General features: G+C 46.2%; 1 pseudogene; it reads right to left on the minus strand.

The window, feature by feature from the left end:
- Positions 1 to 722: 722 nt before the first annotated feature.
- On the minus strand, positions 723 to 27,126 carry LOC135534591 (R3H domain-containing protein 2-like; annotated as a pseudogene).
- Between the last annotated feature and the right edge of the window lie 7 nt (positions 27,127 to 27,133).

The following is a 27,133-nucleotide window of genomic DNA, read 5'->3' on the forward strand; positions in this document are numbered from 1 at the left end:
GGAGATGGAGGGAGAGAGCAGGAGGGAGATGGAGGGAGATGGAGGGAGGAGGGGAGAGATGGAGGCAAAGATGGATGGAGGAGGGAGATGGAGGGAGAGATGGAGGGAGAGGAGAGATGGAGGGGGGGGAGAGAGATGGAGGGAGAGATGGATGGAGGGAGGAGAGAGATGGAGGAGGGGGGAGATGGAGGGAGGGGGGAGAGCAGGAGGGAGAGATGGAGGAGATGGAGGGAGGGGGAGAGAGATGGAGGCAAAGATGGATGGAGAGGGAGATGGAGGGAGAGATGGAGGGAGAGGGAGAGGAGGGAGGGGGGGAGGAGATGGAGGAGAGATGGAGGGAGGGGAGAGATGGAGGGAGGGGGAAGATGGAGAGGAGGGGGGAGAGATGGAGGGAGTGGGGAGGAGATGGAGGGAGATGAGGAGGTAGGGAGAGATGGAGGGGAGATGGAGGGTGGGAGAGATGGAGGGGAGATGGAGGGAGTGGGGAGAGATGGAGGAGGGGGGAGAGATGGAGGGAGTGGGGAGAGATGGAGGGAGATGGAGGGAGGGGGGAGTGGAGGGAGGGGGGGAGAGATGGAGGGAGGGGGAGAGCAGGAGGAGATGCAGACAGATGTTAGGTGGGAACATAGCCATGTCTTTTCAATTTTTAAGCTGAAACTGTATTTAAATAAAAAGGATTCATGACATGAGCTCTCTCCACCCCCTGAGTCATGTGGTTATGGTTATAGTTGCCGCTGATTGTGTGAGGGTGGGCAATAGGGCGGTCTGGGGGGTTGGGTCTGGACCTGGGAGGGGCAGGGCAGTAGACTGCGACCCCGGGGCAGGGGCCAGGCTGGGGGACTGGGGGCTGGGGACACATGTCTGGACTCACCAGTGGGAGTCCTATAACACAACAAGACGACACAAGAGTCAAGACAAAGTCAAAATACAGAAACAGCTCCTCAACATTTCTGCACTCTTCTCTGTACTATCTTCAGATTCTTTCCCCTTTTGATTAGTTTTCAAAAAGATGAAGGGGCTTGAAAAGGATTGCCTTCTGTTTCCCTCTGGCCTGTTCTGTGTCAGTGACCTCCAAAGACTGCTTTAAAGAGTGCTTAAACACTTCTGTGTGTTGCCATTTCAATTTAATTCAGTATTTTCACATTGAGAAATTCAATTACTAGAATGGACTGCCCAGAGCACAATGGTCACAACATTTTAATTTCCAACTACAGGAGGCATTTTTCATTATACAATCCCCATTAGGATGTCTGTCTGGTACATACCAGTGCGTGAGCCCCTGCAGCTGCCCTGAGAGCTCTTGTTGCTGCCCAGACTATCTCCTCTGGTCAGAATGGAGATGCCAGAGAAGCTGGAAGCCTTGGTGACCGGGGGCCGTAGGGTCCTGTTTGAACTATCAGAGTCTGTGCTGCTCCAGGGCCTTGGCTCCAGGCACTTCATATCACTGTCAGTGCTGCTCTGACGACTGCTGGACGCACGGCTGGAGCTCTCAAGGTCACCCCTGTGCAGGTGAGGAGGGGAGAGGGAGGGAAACAGGTGAGGAGGGGAGAGGGGAGGATGGGAGGGAAACAGGGGAGGAGGGGAGAGGGAGGGAAACAGGGGAGGAGGGGAGAGGGGAGGATGGGAGGGAAACAGGGGAGGAGGGGAGGAAACAGGGGAGGAGGGGAGAGGGAGAGGGAGGGAAACAGGGGAGGAGGGGAGAGGGAGGGAAACAGGGGAGGAGGGGAGAGGGAGGGAAACAGGGGAGGAGGGGAGAGGGAGGGAAACGGGAGGGAGGGGAGAGGGGGAGAGGGGGAGGGAAACAGGGAGGAGGGGAGGAGCAGGGGAGGGAGGGGGAGAGGGGAGGAGGGAGAGGGAGGGAGAGCAGGGAGGGGGAGAGGGGAGGGAAACGGGTGAGGGAGGGGGAGAGGGAGAGAAACAGGGAGGGAGGGGGAGAGGGAGGAGGGGGAGGGGGAGAGGGGGGAGAGGGGGAGGGAAAAAGGGGGAGGGAGGGGGAGGGAAACAGGGAGGAGGAGTGAAAGGGAAACAGGGGAGGATGGGAGGTAGAAACAGGGAGGGTGAGGGAAACAGGTGAGGGAGGAGGGGATGGGAGAGTTCCAGGGACAAAGAAGGGAGGGAGGGAGGAGGGATGGGAGGACTAGAAAAAGGTGAGAGGAGGGGGGGAGGGAGGGAGGTGGGGGAAACAGGTGAGGGAGGGAGAGGGGAGGATGGGAGAGTAAGGAAAAAGGGGAGGGAATGAGGGGAGAGGAGGGAAACAGGTGAGGGAGGAGAGGGGAGAGAGGGAGAGTAGAAACAGGGGATGAGGGGAGAGGGAGGGAAACAGGACTCAGGAGGGGAGGAGGGGAGGATGGGAGGAGTTCAGGGGAAACAGGTGAGGAGGGGGAGAGGAGGGGATGGGAGAGGGAGGGAAACAGGTGAGGGGAGGAGGGGAGGATGGGAGAGTGAGGAAACAGGGGATGGGGAGAGGGAGGAAACAGGTGAGGAGGAGAGGGGAGGATGGGAAAGTGAGAGGCTTACAGGGAGGAGGGAGGGAGGGAAACAGGTGAGGAGGGAGAGGGGAGGGAGGGAGGAGTGGGGAAACAGGGGAGGAGGGGAGGGGAGGGAAACAGGTGAGGAGGAGAGGGAGGATGGGAGAGGGAGAGCAGGAGGAGGGGAGAGTGGGGAAACGGGTGAGGAGGAGAGGGGAGGGGATGGGAAAGGGAGAGCAGGGGAGGAGGGGAGAGGGAGGATGGGAGAGTGAGGGAAACAGGGGAGGAGGGGAGAGTGGGGAAACAGGGGATGAGGGAGAGTGAGGGAAACAGGTGAGGAGGGGAGAGGGAGGGAAACAGGGGATGAGGGGAGAGTGAGGGAAACAGGTGAGGAGGGAGAGGGAGGGAAACAGGGGATGAGGGGAGAGGGAGGGAAACAGGGGGAGGAGGGGAGAGTGAGGGAAACAGGGGAGGAGGGGAGAGTGAGGGAAACAGGTGAGGAGGGGAGAGTGAGGGAAACAGGTGAGGAGGGGAGAGTGAGGGAAACAGGGGAATATGAGGAAGAGGTGGAAACAGCAGGGAAACGAGGGTGATGGCGTGTTAGGGAGAGAAAGAAAGAGCAACAGAGGTGGAGAGAGAAAGAGAGGTGGAGAGAAAGAGAGAGAGAGGAACAAAGGTGGAGAGAGAGAGAGAGGGAGGAACAGCGGTAGAGAGAGAGAGAGAGGAACAGAGGTAGAGAGGGAGAGCGAGAGACAGGGGTAGAGAGAGAGAGGAAAAGAGGTGGAGAGAGGTGGAGAGAGAGAGAGGAAAAGAGGTGGAGAGAGAGAGAGAGAGGAAAAGAGGTGAGAGAGAGAGAGAGAGTAAAAGAGGTGGAGAGAGATAGAGAGAGAGAGGAAAAGAGGTGGAGAGAAAGAGAGAGAGGAAAGAGAGGTAGAGAGAGAGAGAGAGAGAGGAAAAGAGGTGGAGAGGAGAGAGAGGAAAAGAGATAGAGAGCGAGGGGGGAACAAAGGTGGAGAGAGAGAGAGAGGAAGGGAGGAACAGAGGTAGAGAGAGAGAGAGAGAGAGAGAGAGAGAGAGAGAGAGAGAGAGAGACACAGAGAGAGAGGTACAGAGAGGTGGAGAGAGAGACACAGAGAGAGACAGAGAGACAGAGAGAGGAACAGAGAGGTGGAGACAGAGGGTGATCAGGTTAAGAACAACACCTTGACATGTGTGGAGAACATGGGGCATTCAACAAACCAAAACACAAAGATGTTGGCTGACCGGTCAATAAATCAACCAGAACAAATGGGAAATCAACCGAACCACACCCCTGTAGTGTACAGGACATTCACCAAACTGCCACCCACATCACAGAGAAACACACATGCAGTTCGCTGATGTTTCATCCAATCAACACCGAGGTGAAAAAGATGACAGGAGTACATTGAGTAAAGTACAGATCCCGAATGAGTGACAAGGCAACAACAGGTCCATTCTGGAAATAAAAACACAGCCATAAAGAGGTTTTCCTTTACAATGGGACACCAGGAGTAACATGCTAACCACACCGTGCGCACAGTAAAATACATGGACACATACATGTTATTCAGATCATAGCAACCACACTGGTCGCGAGCGTCAACGAGCGTCTGCACTGCCAGGCTCTAAAATAGAACTTGGGTTAATTTGCGACGCATGATGCGCTGTAAGTCCCGCCTCTCCCATCTCCTCATTGGTTGTTAGGAGCATATGAACACGTGGGTGATTGGAAAATGAACTGAGGTCCACACTCCAGTCCAGTAGGTGGTGGTAATGCACCTTAAAGTTGGTTGTCAACTGCCACATAAAGTCCAAACAAGTAGAAGAAGAAGCCTGAAGGAGGAGAGATTACTAGAAAAACAAACTCGGTTTTACATTTTTTCTGTGGATTAATTGTCGGAGTAGAGGACCTTGTGCATTTCAGGTAAAATAACAACCCAATGTTTATATACCAGGACAAATTAGCGAAAAACAGCAAACTAGCTAGCTAAATTGCCATAAATGGTTCACGCTTTTCGACCTGTCCCCAAAATTAATATGGTTGGTTCAGAGTTTATTTTGAAATTTCAACCTGCATGTCCAGATAGCGTTTGGTGTGGGAGGACAAAAATCATTATGCGCTAGAGGTCTGGTCAGAATGCAACACAGAGTACACAGAGTACACACACGCAGAGTACACACACACACAGAGTACACACACACAGAGTACACGCAGAGTACACACACACAGAGACAGAGTACACTCACACACACACACGCAGAGTACACGCAGAGTACACACACACAGAACAACAGAGGACACAGAGACACAGAGTACACAAACACACAGAGAACATACACACACACACACATCCCTTATTCACTATGGAGTCACACACACCCCCTCATACCGTCACTATGGAGTCACACACATCCCCCCTCATACCGTCACTATGGAGTCACACACATCCCCCTCATACCGTCACTATGGAGTCACACACATGGGGATGTGTGTGACTCCATAGTGACGGCATGAGGGGGATGTGTGTGACTCAGTGACGGCATGAGGGGGTGTTGACTCCATAGTGACGGTATGAGGGGGTGTGTGTGACTCCATAGTGAATAAGGGATGTGTGTGTGTGTGTATGTCCTCATACCGTCACTATGGAGTTACACACATCCCCCCTCATACCGTCACTATGGAGTCACACACATCCCCCCTCATACCGTCACTATGGAGTTACACACATCCCCCCTCCATACCGTCACTATGGAGTTACACACATCCCCCCTCATACCGTCACTATGGAGTCACACACATCCCCCCTCATACCGTCACTATGGAGTTACACACATTTACATTTACATTTAAGTCATTTAGCAGACGCTCTTATCCAGAGCGACTTACAAATCCCCCCTCATACCGTCACTATGGAGTTACACATACCCCCTCATACCGTCACTATGGAGTTACACACATCACCCCCCTCATACCGTCACTATGGAGTTACACACATCCCCCCCATACCGTCACTATGGAGTTACACATCCCCCCTCATACCGTCACTATGGAGTTACACACATCCCCCCTCATACCGTCACTATGGAGTTACACACATCCCCCCTCATACCGTCACTATGGAGTTACACATCCCCCCCCATACCGTCACTATGGAGTCACACACACCCCCTCATACCGTCACTATGGAGTCACACACATCCCCCCCATACCGTCACTATGGAGTTACACATCCCCCCCCATACCGTCACTATGGAGTCACACATCCCCCCTCATACCGTCACTATGGAGTTACACACCCCCCTCATACCGTCACTATGGAGTCACACACATCCCCCCTCATACCGTCACTATGGAGTCACACACATCCCCCTCATACCGTCACTATGGAGTTACACACCCCCCTCATACCGTCACTATGGAGTCACACACATCCCCCCTCATACCGTCACTATGGAGTTACACACCCCCCCCCTCATACCGTCACTATGGAGTCACACATCCCCCCTCATACCGTCACTATGGAGTTACACACACCCCCCTCATACCGTCACTATGGAGTCACACACATCCCCCCTCATACCGTCACTATGGAGTTACACACATCCCCCTCATACCGTCACTATGGAGTCACACACATCCCCCCTCATACCGTCACTATGGAGTTACACACATCCCCCCTCATACCGTCACTATGGAGTTACACACATCCCCCCTCATACCGTCACTATGGAGTCACACACATCCCCCTCATACCGTCACTATGGAGTCACACACATCCCCCCTCATACCGTCACTATGGAGTTACACACATCCCCCCTCATACCGTCACTATGGAGTTACACACATCCCCCCCTCATACCGTCACTATGGAGTCACACACACTCCCCCCCTCATACCGTCACTGTGGAGTTACACCCCCCCTCATACCGTCACTATGGAGTCACACACATCCCCCTCATACCGTCACTATGGAGTTACACACATCCCCCCTCATACCGTCACTATGGAGTCACACACATCCCCCCCCTCATACCGTCACTATGGAGTTACACACATCCCCCCACTCATACCGTCACTATGGAGTTACACATCCCCCCCTCATACCGTCACTATGGAGTTACACACATCCCCCCTCATACCGTCACTATGGAGTCACACACATCCCCCCTCATACCGTCACTATGGAGTTACACACATCCCCCTCATACCGTCACTATGGAGTTACACATCCCCCCTCATACCGTCACTATGGAGTTACACACATCCCCCCTCATACCGTCACTATGGAGTTACACACATCCCCCCTCATACCGTCACTATGGAGTTCACACATCCCCCCTCATACCGTCACTATGGAGTCACACACATCCCCCCTCATACCGTCACTATGGAGTCACACACATCCCCCCCTCATACCGTCACTATGGAGTTACACACCCCCCTCATACCGTCACTATGGAGTTACACACATCCCCCTCATACCGTCACTATGGAGTTACACATCCCCCCTCATACCGTCACTATGGAGTTACACATCCCCCCCTCATACCGTCACTATGGAGTTACACCCCCCCCTCATACCGTCACTATGGAGTTACACACATCCCCCCTCATACCGTCACTATGGAGTTACACACATCCCCCCTCATACCGTCACTATGGAGTCACACATCCCCCCTCATACCGTCACTATGGAGTCACACACATCCCCCCCTCATACCGTCACTATGGAGTTACACACTCCCCCCTCATACCGTCACTATGGAGTTACACACATCCCCCTCATACCGTCACTATGGAGTTACACACATCCCCCCTCATACCGTCACTATGGAGTTACACATCCCCCCTCATACCGTCACTATGGAGTCACACACACCCCCCTCATACCGTCACTATGGAGTTACACACATCCCCCCTCATACCGTCACTATGGAGTTACACACATCCCCCCCTCATACCGGTCACTATGGAGTCACACACATCCCCCCTCATACCGTCACTATGGAGTCACACACATCCCCCCTCATACCGTGACTATGGAGTTACACACCCCCCCCCTCATACCGTCACTATGGAGTTACACACATCCCCCTCCCTCATACCGTCACTATGGAGTTACACCCCCCTCATACCGTCACTATGGAGTCACCTACACATGGAGTTACACACTCCTCCTCATACCGTCACTATGGAGTCACACATCCCCCCTCATACCGTCACTATGGAGTCACACACATCCCCCCTCATACCGTCACTATGGAGTTACACACATCCCCCCTCCTCATACCGTCACTATGGAGTTACACACACCCCCCCTCATACCGTCACTATGGAGTTACACCCCCCCCCCTCATACCGTCACTATGGAGTTACACATCCCCCCTCATACCGTCACTATGGAGTTACACACATCCCCCCTCATACCGTCACTATGGAGTCACACACATCCCCCCTCATACCGTCACTATGGAGTCACACACATCCCCCCTCATACCGTCACTATGGAGTTACACACACCCCCTCATACCGTCACTATGGAGTCACACACATCCCCCTCATACCGTCACTATGGAGTTACACACATCCCCCCTCATACCGTCACTATGGAGTTACACATCCCCCCTCATACCGTCACTATGGAGTCACACACACCCCCTCATACCGTCACTATGGAGTTACACACATCCCCCCCTCATACCGTCACTATGGAGTTACACACATCCCCCCTCATACCGTCACTATGGAGTCACACACATCCCCCCTCATACCGTCACTATGGAGTCACACACATCCCCCCTCATACCGTGACTATGGAGTTACACACCCCCCTCATACCGTCACTATGGAGTTACACACATCCCCCTCCCCTCATACCGTCACTATGGAGTTACACACATCCCCCCTCATACCGTCACTATGGAGTTACACCCCCCCTCATACCGTCACTATGGAGATACACACATCCCCACCCCCTCATACCGTCACTATGGAGTTACACACCCCTCATACCGTCACTATGGAGTTACACACACCCCCTCATACCGTCACTATGGAGTTACACACCCCCTCATACCGTCACTATGGAGTTACACACACCCCCTCATACCGTCACTATGGAGTTACACACACCCCCTCATACCGTCACTATGGAGTTACACACCCCCTCATACAGTCACTATGGAGTTACACACACCCCCTCATACCGTCACTATGGAGTTACACACACCCCTCATACCGTCACTATGGAGTTACACACACCCCCTCATACCGTCACTATGGAGTTACACACACCCCCTCATACCGTCACTATGGAGTTACACACAGCTTTCTGTTTCTTTCAGCGGCAGTAGGCTGAGCGACAGCGGCAGTAGGCTGAGCGACAGCGGCAGTAGGCTGAGCGACAGCGGCAGTAGGCTGAGTGACAGTAGGATGAGCGACAGCGGCAGTAGGATGAGCGACAGCGGCAGTAGGCTGAGCGACAGCGGCAGTAGGCTGAGCGACAGCGGCAGTAGGCTGAGCGACAGCGGCAGTAGGCTGAGCGACAGCGGCAGTAGGCTGAACGACAGTGGCAGTAGGCTGAGCGACAGCGGCAGTAGGCTGAGCGACAGCGGCAGTAGGCTGAGCGACAGCGGCAGTAGGCTGAGCGACAGCGGCAGTAGGCTGAGCGACAGCGACAGTAGGCTGAGCGACAGCGGCAGTAGGCTGAGCGACAGCGGCAGTCATTAATGGATGAGCTATTTTAGGCTTTCTCCCTGCCTCTTTCTCTCCCAGTCTCTCCTTTTCTCTCTTCCTGCCCCTCTCTCCCCACCCTCTCTCCCCACCTCTCTCCCCGCCCCTCTCCCCGCCTCTCTCCCTGCCTCTCTCCCTGCCTCTCTCCCCACCTCTCTCCCCACCTCTCTCCCCACCTCTCTCCCTGCCTCTCTCCCCACCTCTCTCTCCCTGCCTCTCTCCCCACCTCTCTCCCTGCCCCTCTCCCCACCTCTCTCCCTGCCTCTCTCCCCACCTCTCTCCCCACCTCTCTCCCTGCCTCTCTTCCTGCCCCTCTCTCCCCACCTCTCTCCCTGCCTCTCTCCCCACCTCTCTCCCCACCTCTCTCCCCGCCTCTTTCCCTGCCTCTCTCCCCACCTCTCTCCCTGCCCCTCTCCCCACCTCTCTCCCTGCCCCTCTCCCCGCCTCCTTCCTATTCATCTGTCCCGCCTCCCTGCTCTCTCTCTCCGCCTTTCTCCCTGCCTCTTTCTCTCCCAGTCTCTCGTTTTTTTCTCTTTCTGCCCCTCTCTCCCCGCCTCTCTCCCTGCCTCTCTCCCCACCTCTCTTCCTGCCCCTCTCCCCACCTCTCTCCCTGCCCCTCTCCCCACCTCTCTCCCTGCCCCTCTCCCCACCTCTCTCTCCCACCCTCTCTCCCTGCCTCTCTCCCCACCTCTCTTCCTGCCCCTCTCCCCACCTCTCTCCCTGCCCCTCTCCCCACCTCTCTCCCTGCCCCTCTCCCTACCTCTCTCCCTGCCCCTCTCCCCACCTCTCTCTCCGCCTCCTTCCTATTCATCTGTCCCGCCTCCCTGCCTCTGTCCCCGCCTTTCTCCCCACCTCTCTCCCCGCCTCTCTCCCTGCCTCCTTCCTATTCATCTGTCCCGCCTCCCTGCCTCTCTCCCCGCCTCTCTCCCCGCCTCCTTCCTATTCATCTGTCCCGCCTCCCCGCCTCTCTCCCCGCCTCTCTCCCCGCCGCTCTCCCCCCGCCTCTCTCAACCTCTCTCCCGCCTTTCTTCCTGCCCCTCTCCCTTCTCTCCTATTCTCTGTCCCCGCCTCCTGCCTCCCAGCTTCACTATTTTAAGAAAGAAAGGTAGGGTGGTAGCTCGCTCACACTGTGCAGACAAAGATGAGCGGGCGAGATCCTGCTTTCAAATCACGGCCGTTCTGTCTCTCCTGTTGCAAAATTTTAACACTCTCTCCAGCCAACACAGGGGAGATTGTTCTGTCACAATATACCCCCAAAAATGTTGCACTTTAGATTTCATTAGCATTTCCCCTACAAAATACAATTCAGTAAATAATACCTATATATGTTTCTACTGTATGTGACATGGTAAACATTGTCAGGAAGAGGAGAATACTGACTTACCTATGAGTCATCATCTCCACACACACACAACGTAGGATTTGCACTAAGACAACACACGCGGAAAAGGCACAGTAAGTCTCAATTTAGTGAGGCGTGATCATTTTACCTTTATTTAACCAGGCAAGTCAGTTAAGAACAAATTCTTATTTTCAATGATCCTAGGAACAGTGGAGTTAACTGCCTGTTCAGGGGGCAGAGCGACAATTCCATGCCTTGTCAGCTCGGGGTTTGAACTTGCAACCTTCCGGTTACTAGTCCAACACTCTAACCACTAGGCGACCCTGCCGCATGCAATCGTTTGTCTGTTGAACTATTGTCACTGAAAACTTACCCCCAAAATCCCTCTTTCAGCGTTACTGAGGTCAATGGCTAATGACATTTCAGTTTGTACGTGTCACAGCTGGTACAAACAGAATCACTGATCACAACTAACACAAAGATCTGATGATGAATGAATGAAATTATAATTTTGAGTCAAATTGACAAATTGGCAACCCGTCCCATTATGGGATTAATTGTACGAACACAAATTATACTAATTCACCGTGGTAATGATAAATATGATAGTAGATTGCATCTCTCTTTAGGACAGAGTAGCAGCAGATCCATCTTCAGGACACCACAGACAGTAGTAGTAGATCTATCCTCAGGACACCACAGACAGTAGTAGTAGATCTATCCTCAGGACACCACAGACAGTAGTAGTAGTAGATCTAGCCTCAGGACACCACAGACAGTAGTAGTAGATCTAGCCTCAGGACACCACAGACAGTAGTAGTAGTAGATCTATCCTCAGGACACCACAGACAGTAGTAGTAGATCTATCCTCAGGACACCACAGACAGTAGTAGTAGATCTATCCTCAGGACACCACAGACAGTAGTAGTAGATCTATCCTCAGGACACCACAGACAGTAGTAGTAGATCTATCCTCAGGACACCACAGACAGTAGTAGTAGATCCAGCCTCAGGACACCACAGACAGTAGTAGTAGATCTATCCTCAGGACACCACAGACAGTAGTAGTAGATCTAGCCCAGGACACCACAGACAGTAGTAGTAGTAGATCTATCCTCAGGACACCACAGACAGTAGTAGTAGATCTATCCTCAGGACACCACAGACAGTAGTAGTAGATCTATCCTCAGGACACCACAGACAGTAGTAGTAGTAGATCTAGCCTCAGGACACCACAGACAGTAGTAGTAGATCTATCCTCAGGACACCACAGACAGTAGTAGTAGTAGATCTAGCCTCAGGACACCACAGACAGTAGTAGTAGATCTAGCCCAGGACACCACAGACAGTAGTAGTAGATCTATCCTCAGGACACCACAGACAGTAGTAGTAGATCTATCCTCAGGACACCACAGACAGTAGTAGAGACAAGTAGTAGAGCAAAGATGAAGAGGGAGATAGAAAACCAGATCAACAGAAACAGAGATCATGGAGGATGTAGCAATGATGACAGAGGGATAATAAGTAGTACCCAGCCCCCCCCAAAAAAAACAACAACAACAAAGCAGCCATGCCATAGGTGTTGCTCTGAGCCAACCCACGCCAAGCAACAACACCAACATTCAGTGGCTAAGGTCTGAAATGGCAACCTAAACCACCCTAAACGCACCAAGTAGGGAATAAGGTGCCATTTCTGGACGCACACAATCAGTCAGTCATATCAAATCACAACTAGACAGGGAGGGTAGAACGGCATGGCAACACAATCACAGACTGCTAGAGTCACACGTCACGCGGATGTGTCAGTACCTAAAGATCTGCCTCCTCTTTTGAGAGGTAGAGGAGTAGCCTTCAGGCGAAAGTCTGTTGAGGGACAGCGGAGGGAGAGATAGGAGAGCCGGGGTTACTGGGTGGGTATAGGAGAAGGGGCCATGTAGGTTTTGGAACAGCCATTCTCAATTCATTCCCTACCTCTCCCTTGGCCCTTACCCTTCAATGATCTGTAAATATGGAAGCAATATGGTGAACATGTTATCACTGTTTAAACCTGTCCAGACCTTCAGACACGCCAACACTGAGGAGGAAAGGGCCAAGGGGAGGGATAGGGAGCGACCATTTGTAACAGTGTTGCACTGTATCCAAACACCAGCCCAGAAAAGAGCATGCACACAGAGCAGAAATGTTGACAGTAAAAAAATAAATAATAATAATTTAAAAACAGGGAACAAAGTTCCACCACATCTTTTGTCTCTCAAACACATCGGTTTAATAATCATCGCTATCAGAAAGAGAGAGGGGTTGAAAGATGTACTTTTGTTGTGCTTTGGACTACATGTGGAAAACTATTGTCAGTTCAACCCAACATTCAAACTTAGCAAACCCAAACCCGGGTGCTTGAAACTTATGATATATTCCCAGAATTATTAGATCTCTTCAAAAACATCTCAACATAACTTGGTGGTGTAATTTTACGGTGCCAGGGGTTTGGAACAGGGTTAGGGGCTTTGCTGTGACCAGGCCGCCCCGACTGCCTCTCCTACACACCTAAGGGACTATAGTGGCTGGAGACGAACCCCTTACTCTAGGGTCCCCTTCACAAGTACACACATTCAACTCTCCACTGTGATGCACACTGATACTGGGAGCTACTGTGAACTTACCTGTTGTCGTTGATGTATCCATTCTGAGAGGACTGAAAGGGAAGAGACACCTGTACATTACCAACAGCTTGTTGATCCCAGAAATATGGCTATTTAATAGCTTTCATTTGACCAAGTAGGTTATTGAGAACATATTGTTATTATCCAAAAAGTTACTATCCATCCCCAGCTGTCCATCCCCAACTGTCCATCCCCAACTGTCCACCCCCAACTGTCCATCCCCAGCTGTCCATCCCCATCCCCAACTGTCCATCCCCAACTGTCCATCCCCAGCTGTCCATCCCCAACTGTCCATCCCCAACTGTCCATCCCCAACTGTCCACCCCCAACTGTCCATCCCCAGCTGTCCATCCCCATCCCCAACTGTCCATCCCCAACTGTCCATCCCAAACTGTCCATCCCCAGCTGTCCATCCCCAACTGTCCATCCCCAACTGTCCATCCCCAGCTGTCCATCCCCAGCTGTCCATCCCCAGCTGTCCATCCCCAACTGTCCATCCCCAACTGTCCATCCCCAACTGTCCATCTCCCCAACTGTCCATCCCCAGCTGTCCATCCCCAACTGTCCATCCCCAACTGTCCATCCCCAGCTGTACATCCCCAACTGTCCATCCCCAACTGTCCATCTCCCCAACTGTCCATCTCCCCAACTGTCCATCTCCCCAACTGTCCATCTCCCCAACTGTCCATCTCCCCAACTGTCCATCTCCCCAACTGTCCATCTCCCCAACTGTCCATCTCCCCAACTGTCCATCTCCCCAACTGTCCATCTCCCCAACTGTCCATCTCCCCAACTGTCCATCTCCCCAACTGTCCATCTCCCCAACTGTCCATCCCCAACTGTCCATCCCCAGCTGTCCATCCCCAACTGTCCATCCAATTGTCCATCCCCATCCTCACTGTTTAGCCCGACCAGAGTTGCCCTGAGACATTTATTTAACTGGGCAAGTCAGTTAAAAACAAATTCTTATTTACAATGGCGGCCTACCCCCGGCCAAACCCTCCCCTGAAACCGGAAGATCACAATAAATTAAAATACCGCCCTATGGGACTCCCGATCACGGCCGGTTGTGATACAGCCCGGGATCAACCAGGGTGTCTGTAGCGACGCCTCTAGCACTGAGATGTAGTACTTTTGACCGCAGAGCCACTGAGTCAGATCCGGCTGAACTCGGGTCAGTTGTGTGCGTTACCCATACGATGCTTAATGTCACGATTTGGTGAGGGTAAACTGATCCTCTAGTTCTGTGCCTAAGAGCATCTACTATCCTCCAACACTTACTTCTCGGGAAAAGATCCGGTCTCGTACTCTCTGATACTCCTCCTCTCTCTCCTCTATGGATTTGCTGCGCTGCCCGGTCCGACAACGTGCACGCTGGATCTGCGATTGACAAGAGGAAGAAGGGGTGTGATCAGTAAACATCATTGGACAAGAAGTGGTATTCACCTTCTAATACTATTCAGAGCATCTTCTCAGGAAGAATACGTGTACATTAAAATATTGTGAGAGAGAGAGAGATTTGTATACTCAGATAAGAGAGAGAGATTTATATACTCAGATAAGAGAGAGAGATTTATATACTCAGATAAGAGAGAGAGAGAGAGAGATTTATATACTCAGATAAGAGAGAGAGAGATTTATATACTCAGATAAGAGAGAGAGATTTATATACTCAGATAAGAGAGAGAGAGAGAGATTTATATACTCAGATAAGAGAGAGAGATTTATATACTCAGATAAGAGAGAGAGAGAGATTTAGAGAGATTTATATACTCAGATAGAGAGAGAGAGATTTATATACTCAGATGAGAGACAGAGAGATTTATATACTCAGATGAGAGAGAGAGATTTATATACTCAGATAAGAGAAAGAGAGAGATTTATATACTCAGATAGAGAGAGAGAGAGAGATTTGTATACTCAGATAAGAGAGAGAGAGAGAGATTTATATACTCAGATAAGAGAGAGATTTGTATACTCAGATAAGAGAGAGAGATTTAGAGAGATTTATATACTCAGATAAGAGAGAGAGAGAGATTTAGAGAGATTTATATACTCAGATAAGAGAGAGAGTGATTTATATACTCAGATAAGAGAGAGAGAGAGATTTGTATACTCAGATAAGAGAGAGAGATTTATATACTCAGATGAGAGAGAGAGATTTATATACTCAGATAAGAGAGAGAGAGAGATTTGTATACTCAGATAAGAGAGAGATTTAGAGAGATTTATATACTCAGATAAGAGAGAGAGATTTAGAGAGATTTATATACTCAGATAAGAGAGAGAGAGAGATTTGTATACTCAGATAAGAGAGAGAGAGAGAGAGAGAGAGAGAGAGAGAGAGAGAGAGAGAGAGAGAGAGAGAGAGAGAGAGAGAGAGAGATTTAGAGAGATTTGTATACTCAGATAATCGTCAACAGGATATATTACATGCAGCCTTCTCATATATCAAAATCCTCGTGTTCTACAAAGACATACAAAGGTAAAAACAGCTACAAATAACATGTATGAAGAATCTGTGAATCAGAAACTGTTAAGTATAATTAACTGTTAAGTATTTAAGTAATAAAAAGCAACAGTGAAGAATAAAAAAAAAGGGACTAATGACCTGATTATCGTCCTTGTCCATACTGGCGTCGTCTCTCTTGAGGATAAACTTCTTCTGGAAATCCGTTTTCCTCTCATCCTTGATGTGCTCTGAGAACCTCTGCTCTGGGCTGAAGGAACAAAACTACTCAGAAACTCGTTAGGACTAGTTTTGTAACGATACCAACATTTTACTAACGATACCAGGCCAAGTACCACGATACCAATGAGTACCACGATACCAAGTAGTATCACGATACCAAGTACATTTTTACATTTTTTAAGTCATTTAGCAGACGCTCTTATCCAGAGCGACTTACAAATTGGTGAATTCACCTTCTGACATCCAGTGGAACAGCCAAGTAGTACCACGATACCAAGGAGTACCACGATACCAAGGAGTACCACGATACCAAGGAGTACCACGATACCAAGGAGTACCACGATACCAAGTAGTACCACGATACCAAGGAGTACCACGATACCAAGGAGTACCACGATACCAAGTAGTACCACGATACCAAGTAGTACCACGATACCAATGAGTACCACGATACCAAGTAGTACCACAATACCAATGAGTACTACGATACCAAGTAGTACCACGATACCAATGAGTACCACGATACCAAGGAGTACCACGATACCAAGGAGTACCACGATACCAAGTAGTATCACGATGCCAAGTAGTACCACGATGCCAAGTAGTATCACGATACCAAGTAGTACCACGATACCAATGAGTACCACGATACCAAGTAGTACCACGATACCAAGTAGTACCACGATACCAAGTAGTACCACGATACCAAGTAGTACCACGATACCAATGAGTACCACGATACCAAGTAGTACCACGATACCAAGTAGCACCACGATACCAAGAGCACTACGATACCAAGGAGTACGACGATACCATGAGCACTGAGCACGATACCAAGTAGTACCACTGAGCTCAATTGGAGTACCACGATACCAAGTAGTACCACGATACCAAGTAGTACCACGATACCAACAGGAGCACCACGATACCAAGTAGTACCCACGATACCAAGTAGCACCACGATACCGGGCAGTACCACGATACCAATGAGTACCACGATACCAATGAGTACCACTACACAAGGAGTACCACTACTACCAAGGAGTACCACGATACCAAGTATACCAATGGAGTACCACGATACCAAGAAGTAGTACCGATACCAAGTAGTACCACGATACCTGCGCCAAGTAGTACCACGGAGTACCAATGAGTACCACGATACCAAGTAGTACCACAAGAGGAAACTGTGTTGCCTAGCGTCCTGTTCAACCCGTCCCCCGGGCGCTTGTTCACATTTTCTAAATGTTCTGCAAACATTTGTCACTGAAATTCACACTTCTACTCAATACAACACATTGAATTTGACTTCACACTTTTCGGTGTATAATAAAATACTGTATAGAATGGCTGATTTGCTCATATTGGCAAAGGACACACACTCCACGGTCTCCTTTTCTCAAACACACACACCGCTGCCCCACAAACACACGCTGCTCCCACAAACACACGCTGCTCCCACAAACACACGCTGCTCTACAAACACACGCTGCTCCCACAAACACACGCTGCTCCCAAATTTTTAAAGCGTTAGGCACCAAAGATAATTAAGAACCAAAATGTAAATATTTTTGATGTAGTTTAGGCTTCCTAATATGCCAATATGAGCCACACCGATTTGAATCATGCCTTCTCAATGAATCACACTTATATGAATCACACCTATATAAAGCACACCTATAAGAAGCACACCTATAAGAAGCAATAACTTTCATAAGAAGCACACCCTATAAGAAGCACAACCTATAAGAAGCACAACCTATATGAATCACAACCTATATGAATCACAACCTATATGAATCACAACCTATATGAATCACAACCTATATGAATCACAACCTATATGAATCACAACCTATATGAATCACAACCTATATGAATCACAACCTATATGAATCACAACCTATATGAATCACAACCTATATGAATCACAACCTATATGAATCACAACCTATATGAATCACAACCTATATGAATCACAACCTATATGAATCACATTTCATGAGTAGCAGACCCTTTTCCTATCTTTCTGTGCCAATCAAATTTGCTTAGACCTACGGTCAAGTGACCAGGTAGTTAGCGAGCAAGGTAAAGTGACTGAACTATGTTGATTGTTATCAAACCAATAATTAGCGACCCGGGACTAGTTGAAAGCAGCACGCGACATGATTTGTGAAATTATATAAAAGGCAAATCCCGCTGAAAAGAAAAAAGTGTGTCTGGTAACATGGGTCATTAATATAACTGTTGAGACTAGAAACAAGACCTGGTAACATGGGTCATTAATATAACTGTTGAGACTAGAAACAAGACCTGGTAACATGGGTCATTAATATAACTGTTGAGACTAGAAACAAGACCTGGTAACATGGGTCATTAATATAACTGTTTAGACTAGAAACAAGACCTGGTAACATGGGTCATTAATATAACTGTTTAGACTAGAAACAAGACCTGGTAACATGGGTCATTAATATAACTGTTTAGACTAGAAACAAGACCTGGTAACATGGGTCATTAATATAACTGTTTAGACTAGAAACAAGACCTGGTAACATGGGTCATTAATATAACTGTTGAGACTAGAAACAAGACCTCTGGTAACATGGGTCATTAATATAACTGTTTAGACTAGAAACAAGACCTCTGGTAACATGGGTCATTAATATAACTGTTTAGACTAGAAACAAGACCTGGTAACATGGGTCATTAATATAACTGTTGAGACTAGAAACAAGACCTGGTAACATGGGTCATTTCTATAACTGTTTAGACTAGAAACAAGACCTCTGGTAACATGGGTCATTAATATAACTGTTGAGACTAGAAACAAGACCTGGTAACATGGGTCATTAATATAACTTTATAGACTAGAAACAAGACCTCTGGTAACATGGGTCATTAATATAACTGTTTAGACTAGAAACAAGACCTCTGGTAACATGGGTCATTAATATAACTGTTTAGACTAGAAACAAGACCTCTGGTAACATGGGTCATTAATATAACTGTTTAGACTAGAAACAAGACCTCTGGTAACATGGGTCATTAATATAACTTTATAGACTAGAAACAAGACCTCTGGTAACATGGGTCATTAATATAACTGTTTAGACTAGAAACAAGACCTCTGGTAACATGGGTCATTAATATAACTGTTTAGACTAGAAACAAGACCTGGTAACATGGGTCATTAATATAACTGTTTAGACTAGAAACAAGACCTCTGGTAACATGGGTCATTAATATAACTTTATAGACTAGAAACAAGACCTGGTAACATGGGTCATTAATAAAACTGTTTAGACTAGAAATAAGACCTGGTAACATGGGTCATTAATATAACTTTATAGACTAGAAACAAGACCTGGTAACATGGGTCATTAATATAACTTTATAGACTAGAAACAAGACCTCTGGTAACATGGGTCATTAATATAACTGTTTAGACTAGAAACAAGACCTGGTAACATGGGTCATTAATATAACTTTATAGACTAGAAACAAGACCTGGTAACATGGGTCATTAATATAACTTTATAGACAAGAAACAAGACCTCTGGTAACATGGGTCATTAATATAACTGTTTAGACTAGAAACAAGACCTCTGGTAACATGGGTCATTAATATAACTGTTTAGACTAGAAACAAGACCTGGTAACATGGGTCATTAATATAACTTTATAGACTAGAAACAAGACCTCTGGTAACATGGGTCATTAATATAACTTTATAGACTAGAAACAAGACCTCTGGTAACATGGGTCATTAATATAACTGTTTAGACTAGAAACAAGACCTCTGGTAACATGGGTCATTAATATAACTGTTTAGACTAGAAACAAGACCTGGTAACATGGGTCATTAATATAACTGTTTAGACTAGAAACAAGACCTCTGGTAACATGGGTCATTAATATAACTGTTTAGACTAGAAACAAGACCTGGTAACATGGGTCATTAATATAACTGTTTAGACTAGAAACAAGACCTGGTAACATGGGTCATTAATATAACTGTTTAGACTAGAAACAAGACCTGGTAACATGGGTCATTAATATAACTTTATAGACTAGAAACAAGACCTGGTAACATGGGTCATTAATATAACTTTATAGACTAGAAACAAGACCTCTGGTAACATGGGTCATTAATATAACTGTTTAGACTAGAAACAAGACCTCTGGTAACATGGGTCATTAATATAACTGTTTAGACTAGAAACAAGACCTCTGGTAACATGGGTCATTAATATAACTTTATAGACTAGAAACAAGACCTCTGGTAACATGGGTCATTAATATAACTGTTTAGACTAGAAACAAGACCTCTGGTAACATGGGTCATTAATATAACTGTTTAGACTAGAAACAAGACCTGGTAACATGGGTCATTAATATAACTGTTTAGACTAGAAACAAGACCTGGTAACATGGGTCATTAATATAACTTTATAGACAAGAAACAAGACCTCTGGTAACATGGGTCATTAATATAACTGTTTAGACTAGAAACAAGACCTCTGGTAACATGGGTCATTAATATAACTGTTTAGACTAGAAACAAGACCTGGTAACATGGGTCATTAATATAACTTTATAGACTAGAAACAGGACCTCTGGTAACATGGGTCATTAATATAACTTTATAGACTAGAAACAAGAACTCTGGTAACATGGGTCATTAATATAACTGTTTAGACTAGAAACAAGACCTCTGGTAACATGGGTCATTAATATAACTGTTTAGACTAGAAACAAGACCTGGTAACATGGGTCATTAATATAACTGTTTAGACTAGAAACAAGACCTCTGGTAACATGGGTCATTAATATAACTGTTTAGACTAGAAACAAGACCTGGTAACATGGGTCATTAATATAACTGTTTAGACTAGAAACAAGACCTGGTAACATGGGTCATTAATATAACTGTTTAGACTAGAAACAAGACCTGGTAACATGGGTCATTAATATAACTTAATAGACTAGAAACAAGACCTGGTAACATGGGTCATTAATATAACTGTTTAGACTAGAAACAAGACCTGGTAACATGGGTCATTAATATAACTTTATAGACTAGAAACAAGACCTGGTAACATGGGTCATTAATATAACTGTTTAGACTAGAAACAAGACCTGGTAACATGGGTCATTAATATAACTTTATAGACTAGAAACAAGACCTGGTAACATGGGTCATTAATATAACTGTTTAGACTAGAAACAAGACCTGGTAACATGGGTCATTAATATAACTTTATAGACTAGAAACAAGACCTGGTAACATGGGTCATTAATATAACTGTTTAGACTAGAAACAAGACCTAGTAACATGGGTCATTAATATAACTTTATAGACTAGAAACAAGACCTGGTAACATGGGTCATTAATATAACTGTTTAGACTAGAAACAAGACCTCTGGTAATATGGGACATTAATATAACTTTATAGACTAGAAACAAGACCTGGTAACATGGGTCATTAATATAACTGTTTAGACTAGAAACAAGACCTGGTAACATGGGTCATTAATATAACTGTTTAGACTAGAAACAAGACCTGGTAACATGGGTCATTAATATAACTGTTTAGACTAGAAACAAGACCTGGTAACATGGGTCATTAATATAACTGTTTAGACTAGAAACAAGACCTGGTAACATGGGTCATTAATATAACTGTTTAGACTAGAAACAAGACCTGGTAACATGGGTCATTAATATAACTTTATAGACTAGAAACAAGACCTGGTAACATGGGTCATTAATATAACTGTTTAGACTAGAAACAAGACCTGGTAACATGGGTCATTAATATAACTGTTTAGACTAGAAACAAGACCTGGTAACATGGGTCATTAATATAACTGTTTAGACTAGAAACAAGACCTGGTAACATGGGTCATTAATATAACTGTTTAGACTAGAAACAAGACCTGGTAACATGGGTCATTAATATAACTGTTTAGACTAGAAACAAGACCTCTGGTAACATGGGTCATTAATATAACTTTATAGACTAGAAACAAGACCTGGTAACATGGGTCATTAATATAACTGTTTAGACTAGAAACAAGACCTGGTAACATGGGTCATTAATATAACTTTATAGACTAGAAACAAGACCTGGTAACATGGGTCATTAATATAACTTTATAGACTAGAAACAAGACCTCTGGTAACATGGGTCATTAATATAACTGTTTAGACTAGAAACAAGACCTCTGGTAACATGGGTCATTAATATAACTGTTTAGACTAGAAACAAGACCTGGTAACATGGGTCATTAATATAACTTTATAGACTAGAAACAAGACCTCTGGTAACATGGGTCATTAATATAACTTTATAGACTAGAAACAAGACCTCTGGTAACATGGGTCATTAATATAACTGTTTAGACTAGAAACAAGACCTCTGGTAACATGGGTCATTAATATAACTGTTTAGACTAGAAACAAGACCTGGTAACATGGGTCATTAATATAACTGTTTAGACTAGAAACAAGACCTCTGGTAACATGGGTCATTAATATAACTGTTTAGACTAGAAACAAGACCTGGTAACATGGGTCATTAATATAACTGTTTAGACTAGAAACAAGACCTGGTAACATGGGTCATTAATATAACTGTTTAGACTAGAAACAAGACCTGGTAACATGGGTCATTAATATAACTTTATAGACTAGAAACAAGACCTGGTAACATGGGTCATTATTATAACTTTATAGACTAGAAACAAGACCTGGTAACATGGGTCATTATTATAACTTTATAGACTAGAAACAAGACCTGGTAACATGGGTCATTAATATAACTTTATAGACTAGAAACAAGACCTGGTAACATGGGTCATTAATATAACTGTTTAGACTAGAAACAAGACCTGGTAACATGGGTCATTAATATAACTTTATAGACTAGAAACAAGACCTGGTAACATGGGTCATTAATATAACTGTTTAGACTAGAAACAAGACCTGGTAACATGGGTCATTAATATAACTGTTTAGACTAGAAACAAGACCTGGTAACATGGGTCATTAATATAACTTTATAGACTAGAAACAAGACCTGGTAACATGGGTCATTAATATAACTGTTTAGACTAGAAACAAGACCTGGTAACATGGGTCATTAATATAACTTTATAGACTAGAAACAAGACCTGGTAACATGGGTCATTAATATAACTGTTTATACTAGAAACAAGACCTCTGGTAACATGGGTCATTAATATAACTTTATAGACTAGAAACAAGACCTGGTAACATGGGTCATTAATATAACTTTATAGACTAGAAACAAGACCTGGTAACATGGGTCATTAATATAACTTTATAGACTAGAAACAAGACCTGGTAACATGGGTCATTAATATAACTTTATAGACTAGAAACAAGACCTGGTAACATGGGTCATTAATATAACTGTTTAGACTAGAAACAAGACCTGGTAACATGGGTCATTAATATAACTGTTGAGACTAGAAACAAGACCTGGTAACATGGGTCATTAATATAACTTTATAGACTAGAAACAAGACCTGGTAACATGGGTCATTAATATAACTGTTTAGACTAGAAACAAGACCTGGTAACATGGGTCATTAATATAACTGTTTAGACTAGAAACAAGACCTGGTAACATGGGTCATTAATATAACTGTTTAGACTAGAAACAGAGACCTGGTAACATGGGTCATTAATATAACTGTTTAGACTAGAAACAAGACCTGGTAACATGGGTCATTAATATAACTTAATAGACTAGAAACAAGACCCCTGGTAACATGGGTCACTAATATAACTGTTTAGACTAGAAACAAGACCTGGTAACATGGGTCATTAATATAACTTTATAGACTAGAAACAAGACCTGGTAACATGGGTCATTAATATAACTGTTTAGACTAGAAACAAGACCTGGTAACATGGGTCATTAATATAACTGTTTAGACTAGAAACAAGACCTGGTAATATGGGTCATTAATATAACTTTATAGACTAGAAACAAGACCTGGTAACATGGGTCATTATTGTATAACTGTTTAGACTAGAAACAAGACCTGGTAACATGGGTCATTAATATAACTTTATAGACTAGAAACAAGACCTGGTAACATGGGTCATTATTGTATAACTTTATAGACTAGAAACAAGACCTGGTAACATGGGTCATTAATATAACTGTTTAGACTAGAAACAAGACCTGGTAACATGGGTCATTAATATAACTGTTTAGACTAGAAACAAGACCTGGTAACATGGGTCATTAATATAACTGTTTAGACTAGAAACAAGACCTGGTAACATGGGTCATTAATATAACTGTTTAGACTAGAAACAAGACCTGGTAACATGGGTCATTAATATAACTGTTTAGACTAGAAACAAGACCTCTGGTAACATGGGTCATTAATATAACTGTTTAGACTAGAAACAAGACCTGGTAACATGGGTCATTAATATAACTGTTTAGACTAGAAACAAGACCTGGTAACATGGGTCATTAATATAACTGTTTAGACTAGAAACAAGACCTCTGGTAACATGGGTCATTATTGTATAACTGTTGAGACTAGAAACAAGACCTGGTAACATGGGTCATTATTGTATAACTGTTTAGACTAGAAACAAGACCTGGTAACATGGGTCATTAATATAACTGTTTAGACTAGAAACAAGACCTGGTAACATGGGTCATTAATATAACTTTATAGACTAGAAACAAGACCTGGTAACATGGGTCATTAATATAACTGTTTAGACTAGAAACATGACCTGGTAACATGGGTCATTAATATAACTTTATAGACTAGAAACAAGACCTGGTAACATGGGTCATTAATATAACTTTATAGACTAGAAACAAGACCTGGTAACATGGGTCATTAATATAACTTTATAGACTAGAAACAATCAGTTTTCTTAGCTGTAAAAACGGCATGCCTTTCACTCTCTGACACGCAGAGGCTGCATGACAGTGAACTTGCACAGTCTACTCAGACTGGTCTGTGCTCATATAACAGGTGATGAAACACTGCCAACTCCACACGCTGCTCCAAATGTAACTCCAGAAGACCCATCAGGGTCTGTATCACCCCTCGCCATCGCAGAGAAATTATATTTACACAACTGATGGAGGAATAGATGACCAGGAATAGCAACCAGAGAGATGCATGTGAGTGAGGGCTGGTAGAGGATGCTGAGAGATGCAGGTGAGTGAGGGCTGGTAGAGGATGCTGAGAGATGCAGGTGAGTGAGGGCTGGTAGAGGATGCTGAGAGATGCAGGTGAGTGAGGGCTGGTAGAGGATGCTGAGAGATGCAGGTGAGTGAGGGCTAGTAGAGGATGCTGAGAGATGCAGGTGAGTGAGGGCTGGTAGAGGATGCTGAGAGATGCAGGTGAGTGAGGGCCTGGTAGAGGATGCTGAGAGATGGGGTCCTGTGTGGCTCAGTCGGTAGAGCATGGCGCTTGCAACGCCAAGCGTCGTGGGTTCGATTCCCGCTGGGACCACCCATATGTAAAAGTAGTGGCCCCAGCCGACTTGTAAGTCGCTTTGGACAAAAGCGTCTGCTAAATGGGATATATTATATTATATTTAGATGCAGGTGAGTGAGGGCTGCTAGAGGATGCTGAGAGATGCAGGTGAGTGAGGGCTGGTAGAGGATGCTGAGAGATGCAGGTGAGTGAGGGCTGGTAGAGGATGCTGAGAGATGCAGGTGAGTGAGGGCTAGTAGAGGATGCTGAGAGATGCAGGTGAGTGAGGGCTAGTAGAGGATGCTGAGATATGCAGGTGAGTGAGGGCTGGTAGAGGATGCTGAGATATGCAGGTGAGTGAGGGCTAGTAGAGGATGCTGAGAGATGCAGGTGAGTGAGGGGCTGGTAGAGGATGCTGAGAGATGCAGGTGAGTGAGGGCTGGTAGAGGATGCTGAGAGATGCAGGTGAGTGAGGGCTGGTAGAGGATGCTGAGAGATGCAGGTGAGTGAGGGCTGGTAGAGGATGCTGAGAGATGCAGGTGAGTGAGGGCTAGTAGAGGATGCTGAGAGATGCAGGTGAGTGAGGGCTGGTAGAGGATGCTGAGAGATGCAGGTGAGTGAGGGCTGGTAGAGGATGCTGAGAGATGCAGGTGAGTGAGGGCTGGTAGAGGATGCTGAGAGATGCAGGTGAGTGAGGGCTGGTAGAGGATGCTGAGAGATGCAGGTGAGTGAGGGCTAGTAGAGGATGCTGAGAGATGCAGGTGAGTGAGGGCTAGTTGAGGATGCTGAGAGATGCAGGTGAGTGAGGGCTGGTAGAGGATGCTGAGAGATGCAGGTGAGTGAGGGCTGCCACACGTAATATGCACATGAAAGTGAAGTGGATATGATTGGACCTGAACATAAGAGACTGGAGGATGTTGCTTCAATTCAACTGAATTTATAAACATTTTTAAACCAGAGCCAGAAGGTTCCTTAGATAGACAGGGCTGAAACATTTGGTAGTATCATATGAAACGGTATAACGGTACTCTAAAATGTTGGTATAAGTAGTATCATGACGTTTTGGTACCGTGATATTACAAATGGTACCTGCATACCATGGCCTCCAGAGTTCTACACATGGCCTCCAGAGTTCTACACATGGCCTCCAGAGTTCTACACATGGCCTCCAGAGTTCTACACATGGCCTCCAGAGTTCTACACATGGCCTCCAGAGTTCTACACATGGCCTCCAGAGTTCTACACATGGCCTCCAGAGTTCTACACATGGCCTCCAGAGTTCTACACATGGCCTCCAGAGTTCTACACATGGCCTCCAGAGTTCTACACATGGCCTCCAGAGTTCTACACATGGCCTCCAGAGTTCTACACATGGCCTCCAGAGTTCTACACATGGCCTCCAGAGTTCTACACATGGCCTCCTAAGTTCTACACATGGCCTCCTAAGTTCTACACATGGCCTCCTAAGTTCTACACATGGCCTCCTAAGTTCTACACATGGCCTCCTAAGTTCTACACACTGGCCTCCTAAGTTCTACACATGGCCTCCTAAGTTCTATCTGTCTCCCACTACATGCGTGTGTTGCCAGTCTTGTTGATGATGACGGCCTTGCCAGTCTGGTCTACGTTGTGGTCCATGCCAAAGTAGGCCGCTACCGGTGCAGCAGCATGCGGTGGTACGACGTCATCTGGGGAAACTTCTTGTACTGGTTACTGGAGGGATAA

The sequence above is a fragment of the Oncorhynchus masou genome, unplaced genomic scaffold (genome assembly GCF_036934945.1).
Source record: "Oncorhynchus masou masou isolate Uvic2021 unplaced genomic scaffold, UVic_Omas_1.1 unplaced_scaffold_3623, whole genome shotgun sequence".
In the NCBI taxonomy this organism is placed as follows: Eukaryota; Metazoa; Chordata; class Actinopteri; order Salmoniformes; family Salmonidae; genus Oncorhynchus; species Oncorhynchus masou.